The sequence below is a fragment of the Mesoplodon bidens genome (genome assembly GCF_964165515.1).
Source record: "Mesoplodon bidens genome assembly, chromosome: 9".
Taxonomy (NCBI): Eukaryota; Metazoa; Chordata; class Mammalia; order Artiodactyla; family Ziphiidae; genus Mesoplodon; species Mesoplodon bidens.
In genome coordinates this window covers 66,468,784-66,481,806 of record NC_138166.1, presented here as the reverse complement: position 1 = coordinate 66,481,806, position 13,023 = coordinate 66,468,784, and the positions used below count along the sequence as shown (strand labels likewise).

The 13,023-nt window shown below is 35.8% G+C and overlaps 1 protein-coding gene across 1 annotated transcript in view; it reads left to right on the top strand.

Annotated features, from left to right (window-relative positions):
• Nucleotides 1-13,023, top strand: part of ELMO1 (engulfment and cell motility 1) — an 813,276-nt gene that overhangs the window by 130,960 nt on the left and 669,293 nt on the right. Inside the window, exon 4 of the mRNA XM_081244556.1 lies at nucleotides 11,564-11,687. The gene's annotated coding sequence lies outside the window, so the exon portion shown is untranslated. The remainder of the gene's footprint in view (nucleotides 1-11,563; nucleotides 11,688-13,023) is intronic.

Below are 13,023 nucleotides of genomic sequence, written 5' to 3'. Positions count from 1 at the left end.
GGTCTCCAGGGAGACCAGGAGGATGCTGCCTGGAGAAATAGTGCCTCTCTTCTAATATACAGTAAGACCTTGATGGGTCTTTTGGCAATGTGAGTTTTTTTCTATGTGTGGGGCATGTGTGTGTCTTTTGTTTTTAATAAAAGACACTTTGGAGGGATAATATGCTGGCTGGACTTCAGTTTTAAAAATAAGTTTTTCAGCTTGTAATCTAAATGACTCACCAAAGATATGAAAACCTAATCAAAGATTGATGATAAAGGACTCATAAGCAGCGCCTGTCCTGTATATACATGTGAGGCCCCAAGGGGAGAACCAAAGATTTGCAAAGCAAGATCTACCAAAAATTCAGCCTCTTCTGCAGACAGAAGTGCCTATACTGTAAGAACACAAAGACCTGCTTCCTGACTGGCCTTGGCAGAGGAGGACATGCATTCTTATTACCATGACACTGGTTAATGTGGGCTGTTAGCTCTTACAAGGGGCAAGCCCTGTACTGAACCAAATGGCCAGTATGGACAAGAAAGACAGAACAGCTAAGGAAACTTACACAATCCTTGTTCCTAGGAGGTTTAGTAAAAATAGCACATATTTAAGCAGGTAACCTGAATTAGTTACCTTTCTTGATCAGTAAAATTTTGGTAAAAATAATAACAACTACAATGATGACCTTACTGGGCTGTTGGGAAAATTTAAAGAAACTATATGTGTATGTGGTATGTATTTTATATACATAAATATTTTATAAATACTATATACATATAAAGCATTTAACAGTATTTATTTATTCATTCATTCATTCAAACACACAATAAATGCTGGATACCTAGGTTCTTTTTGTTCTGCTCTCTTGTCTTATATCTCAACCTGAGTTTTGGCACAATGCTTGAGATGCCTCTTAAATCCATTTTTCTATTTTGATTTGGATTTAAAATACATTTAAAATACATTTTGATGGTTTAATGGTTCTGAAGGACCTAGGGGCAGGACAGGAATAAAGACACAGATGTAAAGAATGGACTTGAGGACACAGGGAGGGGGAAGGGTAAGCCGGGATGAAGTGAGAGAGTGGCATGGACATATATACACTACCAAACGTAAAATAGATAGCTAGTGGGAAGCAGCTGCATAGCACAGGGAGATCAGCTCGGTGCTTTGTGACCACCTAGAGGGGTGGGATAAGGAGGGTGGGAGGGAGACGCAAGAGGGAGGAGATATGGGGACATATGTATATATATAGCTGATTCACTTTGTTATAAAGCAGAAACTAACACACCATTGTAAAGAAATTATACTCCAATAAATATGTTAAAAAAATAAATTAAAAGCCAACATGCTCCTCCCTCCCCATTGCTGCAAAAGTGCCAGTACAGGCTGATTCAGCCCAAGTAGAGATAACCCTGGAATATTACCTCAGCACCAGAGGGAAGTTGTGCTGTGAGATCAGCATTCTGGCCTGATCACGAATGGATTTTTCAGGAGGGTGTGGAGATAAAGGAACCCTCCTACACTGTTGGTGGGAATGTGAATCGGTGCAGCCACTATGGAGAACAGTATGGAGGTTCCTTAAAAAACTAAAAACAGGGCTACCATATGATCCTGCAATCCCAAACCTGGGCATATACCCTGAGAAAACTCAAATTCAAAAAGGTACATGCACTCCAGTGTTCATAGCAGCACAATTTAAATTAAAGACATGGAAGCAACCTAAATGTCCATCAACAGATGAATGGATAAAGAAGATGTGGTATATATATGTAATGGAACATTACTCAGCCATAAAATAAAAAATGAAATAATGATATTTGCAGCAACATGAATGGACCTAGAGATTATCATATTCAGTGAAGTAAGTCAGACAGAGAAAGACAAATATCATGTGATATCACATATGTGGAATCTTAAAAAAATAATACGAATGAACTGCTTTACAAAGCAGAAATAGACTCACAGACATAGAAAACAAACTTATGATTACCAAAGGGGTTAGCAGGGGCAGGGGGAGATAAATTAGGAGTTTGGGATTAACATATACATACTACTATATATAAAAATGGTAAACAACAAGGACCTACTGTACAGCACAGGGAATTATATCCAATATCTTGTAATAACCTATAATGGAAAATAATCTGAAAAAGACTATATATATGTATAACTGAATCACTTTGTACACTTGAAACTAACACAACATTGTAAATTAACTATACTCCAATTTAAAAAAGAATGGACTTTTCCAAAGGCAAATAAATAAATAAATAAATAATAAAATACATTTTGATTGTTTAAAGAAATTATCATTTCCCTCTTCTGCTAGAAGAACAATGACTTAGATGTTTCTATTAAATCTAAGTAACTGGCTTCTTAAAACTGTAAACAGTTGGAATCAGAGGGTTTCAGGGGAAAGAAAAAGATGAGTGAAAAAGCATTCCCCTGACTGCATGCTACTCTCTTAAAACTCAATTTTTTTATCCTGATACCCTCTCTGTTCATCAGCCCACAACATTTGCTTATCTCATTGGATATTTAACAGCCGAGCTCAGTTGGTTGTCTTTATGTTAGGGTCTGCTGTACTTCCCAGATTAGAGTTATCTATAATTTGCATCTCACAATGCCTGAAATGGTACCTCCGGGCACTCTCCCCCTTGTTCTCTGCCTCAGTGTCTTTACAAAGGCTGTCCTCTCTGTCTCAAGCTCTTGAATAAACACCCTGCAACACTGCCAGCTACCTCCTAGGGACCACCCCTCCCCCTAGGCTCTGCACAATCCCACCTCTTAGTTAAGTCCTGGGCAGTCTTCAGATTTCAGCCAGCTGCTTAGGAGAGTTGGGTCCCCTTATTATATACATTCTAAAAACAAAAACTGTACATTTTCTTTAACTTGTCAGGTTGCAATTATATGTGTGTGTGTGTTTATTTGATAAACATCTGTCTTGTCCTCAGCACCATAAGCTACAGAATAATAAAGACTTTGTTTTCTTCTTCTTATATCACTGTACTAAGTACAGTGCCAGGCACATGGTAAGCATGCATGCATTTGTCGAGTGAATAAAGTATTGGTAATGGCCTACCAAAAAAAATCGTTCTCATAAATATTCCTAAGCCTCAAGTCCACATAGGGTGATGCTAAAATGGCCCTATAAAAGAGGTATTCACTAGAATAGTGAGTAGAACAGCCAGGGTCTTGGGAAAAATCAAGGTTGCTTTTTCAGATACCTTATAGTCAATCCTTAGGTTAAACCTAATTCACATACTATGTATGGTGGCAGCATGAATACAACAGCCAGGATAATATGAGTTGTGCTTTCTGCTCCACGACTGTGTACCCTGCCCTTCTGAACAACACCAGGCACACAGGAAGGGAAGGGCATCAACCTCTGTAGCTCTCCTGTGATGTGTCAGTTATTTTACCTATGCCATTTCCTTGAAGGGAAGGATGTAATTCTGGTTATTCCATGTTGCCTAAGGCACCTATGTCAGTCTAGAACATATAGCAAGCATTGTATTAACTATTAATGCTTGTTTAAAAAATTGCATGAATGGGCCTCCCTGGTGGCGCAGTGGTTGAGAGTCCGCCTGCCGATGCAGGGGATACGGGTTCGTGCCCCGGTCCAGGAGGATCCCATATGCCGCGGAGCGGCTGGTCCCGTGAGCCATGGCCGCTGAGCCTGCGCGTCCGGAGCCTGTGCTCCGCAACGGGAGAGGCCACAACAGTGAGAGGCCCGCGTACCGCAAAAAAAAAAAAAAAAAAAAAAAAAATTGCATGAATGAAAAGGGAGATCCTATGACAATGCAGGCAACCATAGACAAGCAAAAACAATGGTTACTTATGGGGACATGTTTTATATACATGTGATTTAGAAGAGAGAACTGTAGCTGGAATAAAATTCCGAAAAGTAAAAAAATACATTTGGCTAGTGCTACAGTAGAAAGTGTTGAAGTAAAAGGCAATTAAGAGTGTGTTAATCACTGAGATAAGTTCTTAGCTAACTGTGAAAAGATAAGATAACCAAATTTGACTAGGTAAGAATAAGGAGATGCTTGTTATGTGGTACCTACCTCCAAAGACATTGCTTAAGAAATCTGCTTGGGGCTTCCCTGGTGGCGCAGTGGTTGAGAGTCCGCCTGCCGATGCAGGGGATACGGGTTCGTGCCCCGGTCTGGGAAGATCCCACATGCCGCAGAGCGGCTGGGCCCGTGAGCCATGGCCGCTGAGCCTGTGCGTCCGGAGCCTGCGCTCCGCAAGGGGAGAGGCCACAACAGTGAGAGGCCCGCATAACGCAAAAAATAAAAAAAAAAAAAAAGAAATCTGCTTGGCTTCAGCATAGGTAAGCCCTCTAGATTTTGTTTGTGTGTTCACAATGGAAAATTCCAAATCAGTACAGAAGTGGAAAGAATAATACAATAAATCCATGCACCCATGGCTCAAATAGGTACAAAAGTAGAAAGAATAATACAATAAATCCATGCACCCATGGTTCAAACTTCATTTTTTTTTAAAGATTTTTTTGATGTGGACCATTTTTAAAGTCTTTACTGAATTTGTTACAATATTGCTTCTGTTTTATGTTTTGTTATTTTGGCCGTGAGGCATGTGGGATCTTAGCTCCCCAACCAGGGATCAAACACACACCCCCTGCACTGGAAGGCAAATTCTTAACCACTAGACTGCCAAGGAAGCCCCTCAATTATTTTAAACACATGAAAAATCTTTCATTTATACCCCCACCATTTCTCCCATAACACTAGATTATTTTGAAGCAAATCACTGGTATTATAATATTTCCTCAATGAATGTGCCAATCCTAAAATATAATGACTCTTCTTTTTAACATAACCACAATACCATTGTTATACTTAAAAATTATAATTCCTTAGTATCTTAGTATCACAATATATCACATAAATGTTTTTATTGTTTATTGGTTGGTTGGTTGTTTTTGTGTTGTTGTTACTTGTTTGTTTTTACAGTCGGCTTGTTAGAATCAGAAGCCAAACGGAATCCATATCTTGTATTGGTTGATATATCCCTTATGTCTCTCTTAATCAATAGTTCCCCCCTCCTTTGTAATTTTATTTGTATTTTGTTTATCTTTTGAAGAAAGTGGGTCATTTGTAGAGTCTTCCACGTACTGGATTTCACTGATATGTCACCAGAGTGTTGTTTAACATGCTCTTCTGTCCCTTGTGTTTCCTGTACAGTTGTAGTTAGAGGCTTGATAGATTCATTTTCGATGTTTGGCAAGAATACTTCATAGCTGGTATTTTGTACTTCCTTTTGCATCACTTTAGGCGTCACACAGTATCTGATTGTATCTCTTTTTTTTGTTGTGTTAAAATTGATCAGTAGATTCAAGTGTTGCCAACCTGAGCAGTCCACTATAAAGTTTTTTATTAGTTTTAACCAAATAATTTTAATAGCCTTTGATACTCTTTGCCTAGATGCAGTTTTCATTAGTGGTTGTGAAATGTTGGTATTCTAATTCTCTCATTTTTTCTGCATTTATCATTTAGAATTCTTTTATAGAGAACATTTTCTTATCAATGGAATATGAATATGTATGTATATTTAGTCTTCATTATAGTTTGTATACAAATTACAGGATAAATACTTTCCCTTTGTTTACCAGTTTTCAGAATGAATTGGTTCCCTAGCATCTAATAGTGGTCACAAGTTTGTTTGTTTTTCTTCAAAGCATTATGAACTCATGGATTAAATACGTTCAATATACTTCAATTCACTGTAGTTATTATCCCTATTGATGTTTCAATTACCCATTTTTGAGACAAGTAGAAGCCAATTCAAGTTGCCTCTTCAGTCCTTTTGATATGGCTCCAGTGAGTTTCAATAATCTCCTTACTTTCAATATTGAGATTTCAGGCTAATTTTGTACATTTGCTGCCACAGACCTGGAATCAGCTATCTCTTCAAAGAGCTCTTGTTCCTTTTATGGAAATGAGTGTTCAGGGACTACAGTCTGGATGCTTGGGATGATCTTTGCTCTGGGTTAGTAATTTTTTCTAGTTCTTTTCAGTGGACAGACTTAGAAAATATGTAACTTTTGAAGAGAAAACTCATCAGGTTTTTATAAAGTTCGTATTTCCAATTCAAATTTAGGCCTATGGGTTTTTACACAATTTCTTTGATTTTATATTTGTATCTCTTTCCTCTTATGCTGAAAATATTGACTCAACAGCATTAACATAATTACTTATTTGCTTTATCCATATATATATACACACACACATATGTGTGCATGCATACCTACCCCTATTATACACACATTGGTTTAGAAAAAAAATCTCAATAACATTAACACTATGCTTACTAAAAACAGCTGAATTTTGTTGTTCTTTTTGTCCATAGGATCTATTCCACAAAGGATATCCTGTCAAATTACTGTGTTTTACAATCAATGAAATAATTTTTCTCTCACTGATAAAACCACCAACTCAATACAGAGTTAGTTTCATTTGTGTCATTTTGCCTTTTATTACTTAGACTTAATTTTGTTAATAATAATGTGAAGAATATACATGATTCCAAATCAAATCTACTAAATAAGATACATGCAAAGAAGTCTAGCTTCCGTCTATACCCCTTCCAATCTATTTTCTCCCTCCCCACTGGTTTTTAAATATAAGCAAATGTAGGTATCTATTTGTATCCTCTCCTTTCTTAGGTAGAACTTAGCATAGTTTGCAAGCTTATCTCCAGAGTGCTTTTTTCATTAAATAAAAAATCCTAGAGATCCCTTTATAGTGATATACAGAGAGTTTCTGCATCTTCTTTATGCAGCATGGTCCTCCAGTGTCCTGACCTACTAGGGCTTATTCCTCTACTAGTCTACATTTGTCTGGTCTCTAGGCTTTTACTTATCAGAAGCAGTGCTGCAATAAATAGTCTAGAACATGTATCTTTTCATATTTTTACTATTGTATTTTCTGGATAGATTATTAAAAATGAGATGGCTGAGTTAAAGGGTAAATGCATATGTAATTTTGCTAAATATCACCAATAGTGAATGAGAGTTTTTCCTTTCTCTCAGCCTTGCTGACAATGCATGCTGTCATACTTTTGGATTTTTGCCAATCTGGTATGTGAGAAATGATATCTCAGTGAAATTTTAATTTACATATCTCATATTCTGAGTGAGGTTGATCAGCTTTTCTCACACTTCAGGACCATTTGCATTACTTTTATTTTTTTCTAAAGATTTGTTGAAATTTTTCTTCTCTATGTCTAGAAGTCCTTTATGCATGAGGTGATATAAGTTGAAGGATTTTTCCAAGTCAGCCATTTGTCTTTTTACTTGCCTTATCATGTAAAAGTTGTTTCTGGAATTTGAGTCGTAAGAGGAAAGTATTCCACACTCCTAATCCATAGAGGAATTTGTCCATGTTTTCTTTTAGTATTTATATAATTTTTCACATTTAAATTTCTAATAAATTTGAATTTATTCTAGTACACAGTAGAGGGATAGATTGATTTGTCTTTTTCCAAATGGGTATCTAGTTATGCCAATATCATTTATTAAAAACTCCACCTTGCTCTTCCTCTTTCTTCCTCTTCCCTTCCTTTCCCTCCATTTTTGGAATAATACACTTTCAAAGCTATTTAGTAGAGTGTCCCCATGTGACACAGAGTGGTAGTGCCTGAGTAGAGTGAGAAGGCTCAAAGAGGAAAGGCCTTAAATAGGATATCAGAGTTCGGGTTGTGCCTGAAGGGTGTGTGTGTGTGTGTGTGTGTGTGTGTGTGTGTGAATGTGTGAGTGTGTGTGTATGTGTGTGTGTTGGTTAGGAGGACCCAGTGTTAGGCATGAGAACTCAACAAAGGAAGGCGGACATTTACATGTTTGGGAATCAAAGTATGAAACATCAGGGCCAAAGCAGAATGAGGAGGTCATACGCACACAAGGTTGGCTTGGCACGCAGTGTTGAAGCCCAAGCAGGGAGAGGAGGATGTCCACACTGGGGGGAACCCCAGCACAGGGTGTCAGAGGCCAAGTAACATGTTGTAGAAAGGCATCTGCATGGAGGAGGAGGTGTGGCAGTAGTGACAGGAGATTGGTTATATCCAGAGGAATTGAAACAGGTAAATATGTGAAGGATTTTGAGAGATGATTATCTCATTGTTAAAGAGTTACAACATAAAATGAAACAAAACAAAAATGGACCCCCTTAACTGAAAACTGCAAGATAATGCAGAGAGAAATTAAAGAAAAACTAAGTAACTGCAAATAAATACAATGTTAATGTATTGAGAAACTCAGTTAAGAAGTGAATCTTTCCCAAAGTGATTAATAGAGTCAATGTCATCCCTTTCAAAATTCCAGCGACATTTTGGTAGAAATTAGTAAGTTGATTTTAATGTTTATAATGAAATACAAAGGACCTAGAATAGCTAAAATAATTTTGAAAAAGAAGAAAATAGAAGATTACAAGTATATGATTTTAAATCTTATTATAAAATTATACTAATAAAGTATGCTATTGGCATAAGGATAGATATATATCCATGGTATAGGTCTTTTTAATTTCTCTCTGCAATATTTTATTGTTTTCAGCATAGAAGTCGTACATGTCATTTGTAAGTATATTGAATTTTTGACTCTATTTTAAATGGTGTTGGCTTTTAAATTTGATTTTTTAATTGGCTGTTGCTAGTGTATGTAAATAAAATTAACTTTGCATCTTGACTTCTATCCTGTGAGCTTGTTATATTCCCTTTTTAATTTCAGTTGTTCTTGTGGATTCGTTTAGAATTTTCTGCATATATAATCATGTCATCTATGAACAAAAATAGCTTTTTATTATTCCTTTCCTCCGTATACTTTTTATTTCATCTTCATGCCTTATTGCACTAGCTAGGACTTCCAGTACAATATTAAATAGAAGTGATGAGAGTGGGAAATTTTGCCTTATTTCTAAACTTAGGGAGAAAAGAAGTCTTTTACCATTAAGTATATTAGCTGTAGTTTTTTTTGCAGGTGTCCTTGATCAGGTTTAAAAAAACTTCCCTTTATTTCTAATTTGCTGAGAGGTATTATCATAAATAGATATTTAATATTTTTCTGTATTTATAGAAATGATCATATGGTTTTATTCCTTTATTCTGTTAAGATAATGAATTACATTGACTGATTTTCAAAAGTTAAACTAACCTTGCATTGCTGGAATAAAACTCAGTTGATTATAATGTATTATGTTTTTTATATAGTTCTGGATTTTATATCCCAATATTTTGTTAAGAATTTTCTATCTAAGTTAATAACACTATAAGTTTGTAATTTTCCTTTCTTATAATATATTTTAATATGTTTGTCTTATCATCAAAGGCAATATGTTATGTTGGCCTCATAAAACAAGTTTTGATATATTTCCTCATCTTAAGTTTATTGAAAGCACCTGGGTAATATTAGTTTTATTTCTTCTTTAAATGTTTGTTAGAATTCATCACTGAAGCCACAATAGCCTAGACATTTCTCTGAAAGAAAGCATTTAATTATGAATTCAGTTTCTCTAATAGAGATGAGACTATTCACTTTTTCTATTTAATTTTATACTATTTTATGTAAATTGTGGGGGTTTTTTTCAAGGAAGTTTTCCATTTCATCTAAGTTGTTAAATTTTTTGGTGTAAACTTGTTCATTGTTTTTTCTTATCACCTTTCAATACCTATAGGTCTTGTATTGATGTTCCTTTATCCTTCCTAATGTTAGTAATTTCTGTCTTCTTTTTGCTTTGTCTTTATCAGTCTTGCCAAAGTTTATCAATATTAGTAGTCTTTCAACAACCAAACTTTTGGAGTCATGATATTCTTTATTAATTAATTTCTGCCTTTATTTTGGTCCTTGCTGGGTATGTCTAAATATATGACACATTTCAATGCTCAAATATGTGGAAGTGACCTGTTTATGCACAGAGGCCAGTCAGGAAATGAACTTCTATTTGTCAGAAGTTACTGACTAACTTTCAATGGAAGCTATTTAACTAACCGTTAGACATAATTCAGTTAAGGGAAAAAAAGCAAAACAACCCCTTTAATAGAATAGGAAATGCAGATAAAAACCCTAATGTTATTTGATAAGACTTATATTTTATTGTTAAACCTAAATCTTCTAAATTATTCAAGTTCAGTCACCTGGGTTGTAAAAAAAAATATTATTTTCATGGTATAGTATATAATCGATTGCTCATAGCCAAAATTTTTCAGAAAAACCTTTGACTTTTAATGAGAAAAAAATCATAGACCTAAACTTTGATTGAGAAACTAAAGAGAGTGGTTTGTATTTAAAGGTATGCCATTGTTAATTGGTAAATCCGTTTTTTAGTTTATTTAATAGGATTTTTTTTATTGATGATGAATTTGTCATTGATATCTCTGAATTCAAGAAATAATATACATAAGTATTTTTCAGAGAAATGGTACTCGGTGTCTGTGTAATGGGTACAGTGTTTTAAAAACATTTTCTGATTTGTTTTTTTCTAACTGGGAATCATTGTGTCTCCCTGTATCTTGGCCAACGAAAGGCTTGGTTTGAGAAGGGAGAGGCCTGATGTAAAGAAGCCTCAGTGGAAGATGGGAGTGTGAAAAAAAAATGTACTCTGGTCCCTAAAATAGACAGAAGAAAGTGACTGAAGGATAGGAAAGTAGTGAGGCACTTGGATCCTGATCTCCTCTTCTGGTCTAAAGTCCCAGAGTAGGCTAGGGAAAGCCAAGAGCAGAAGGGCTTTCCTCCCACTTCCTGCCTGGACTCTGGGAGGAGACCACCTTGCAGGTTGCTCTGCCTCCAAACAGTGGTGGCTTCATCAGAGTAAAGGGCAGTACAGCAAATTTGGAGAGGGGACGAACCATGTGTAAGCCCGTGAGCTGCACTGTCCTCCTGCACCTTCAGTAGCTTATTCTGCTATTAGGTGTCAAAACTGAAATGCCAGCCTGGGCAGTCTGAATTCAGAAACTGAACAATTAATTACCCAGCTGTGCATGGAGAGAGGGGGCATGGAAGAGAATCTCTGCTGTTTCCAAAATGCAGTGAGCCTTCCTAAGATCGCTACTGCTGTTGTTTTCCCACCTGAGCTTAAAGGTCCTCCAAGCATGACCAGACTCGTGGAAAGGCTTATGCCCTGCCATCCAGCAAGGCATAGCTACACCTGTATTAAGAGAAAGATGTATAGCCTTAAATGTACTTACCATTAAATAAGAATGAAAATATATAGCCTAATACTCTAAAGAAGAAGTTAGAAAAGCAATGATAAATAACCATTAAAAAAGCAGGTGAGAAGAATTAATGAAGATAAAAGCAGAAATTAACTAATTAGAAAATGAAAATTTTGCAAGAAATAAATACATATTGATTCTTTGAATATACCAGTCATCAAAACAAATCTCTGAAAATCAAATCAATATAAAAATAAAGAAAATATGAATATGAAACATATGGAATTAGAAAGAGAATATAACTAAAAATACAAAGGGGTATTTTTTTGTTTTAAGTTCTAGGGAATGTTATGTATAATTACATGCTGAAACTCTGAAAATTTCATTGATACTGATGACCTTTTAGGAAAAGTAAGAAACCAAATTAAAAGAAGAAAAGGAAATAAACCTGAATTGAGCAATATTCATGAAAGAAAAAGATGAAGCTGTCAAAGCGCAAAAGCTGCTGCCCCTGGGGAGCCATTTCTCAGGCAAGTTTGTTCAGATCCTAAAAAGTATGTCCTTGCTGTTTAGATTCTTTTTGAGCTTATAAAGTTTCCTTATTAATATTAAAAAGCTAACATAATCCTGATTCCTAACCCTAATAGAAATAACACACAGAGGGTAAAAACAAAACGTATTGCATCTTCATGTATAAATGTTAATGCACAAACCCTAAATAAGATAGAAAATCTAACTTTTTCATGAAAAAGCTGAATTGAAAAAAGTCAAAGAAATTTCCTGGCTTCAAGTCTTCTCAGTGCCTTTAATTTGTTCATATACAAGAAGGAGGAATTGTGTTCAGTCTTTCCAAATTTAGTTGATTATAAAATCTTTTTTAATGCCAGACATGATGTGCTTTATAACTCAGTTTGAGAAATATTCAGCAATGTCAATAGATGAAAGCAAGGAAAAGCAGGTGATCATTTTGATAGATGGTAGAACGGGGAATGACAAAATTCATTTTGCTAAAACACTTTGGAAAACCAGACGGGAGTGTACTTCAAAACTAAGAGCCAACATAAAATTTCACAATGATGGATTAGAGGCATTTTTGCTAAAGTCAGAAAAAGAAAAAAAGACTCAGCACACTTATGTAAGAATGCTTATATATTCCCACTGGGGTACTGATGAAAGAAGAGAAATAACAGACACAAATACAGGGAGGGAAAAATATAGTGTTAGTTTACAATGACTGGTTATCAGGAAAAGAACTCAAAAGAGCCAACCAGTAAAAGTTGAAATCATAAGAATGTTCAACAAGGTAATCAGTTAGCAAAGAAAAGCTCAAAAGTATATTAATAAAAAATAAACTATTAGGAAATGGAAAAATTTTCCTATTTTCCATAACCACAAAATATAGGAAGTAAATAGAAAAAAGTAAAAGAAGTATCCTGGACTTGAACAAAATGCTTCAACTCCAATGAGGGACATAAATGAAGACTTGGATAGCTAGAGAGACAACATGACTCTGACAAAGCAAATATCAAGTTATCTAAAGAAATGCAGTACAAGGAAAGCAAGTAGGCTGATGAGGGGGAGCCAGCAGGGCCAGGATGGTTCCTCACAGAGCTGACCTGACCCGACCAGAATTGCTGGTTATTGGGCAGCTAGTGCATCTCCCTGAAAGAGTATGATGTGATGGTCGAACAAAATCCGCCCCAAGGAGAGGTTCTATGGAGGACTTTGGGCCCTGGGACAAGTATCTGTTAAGACTCTTGTTGGGAGAAAGCAGATCAGCACTGTGGTGAGCTCCAAAGAAGTTTCAGATGGCCTATTCAAACCTACTGAGAACAAACGTGGATAGGCTGAAAAAGAGGACACAGA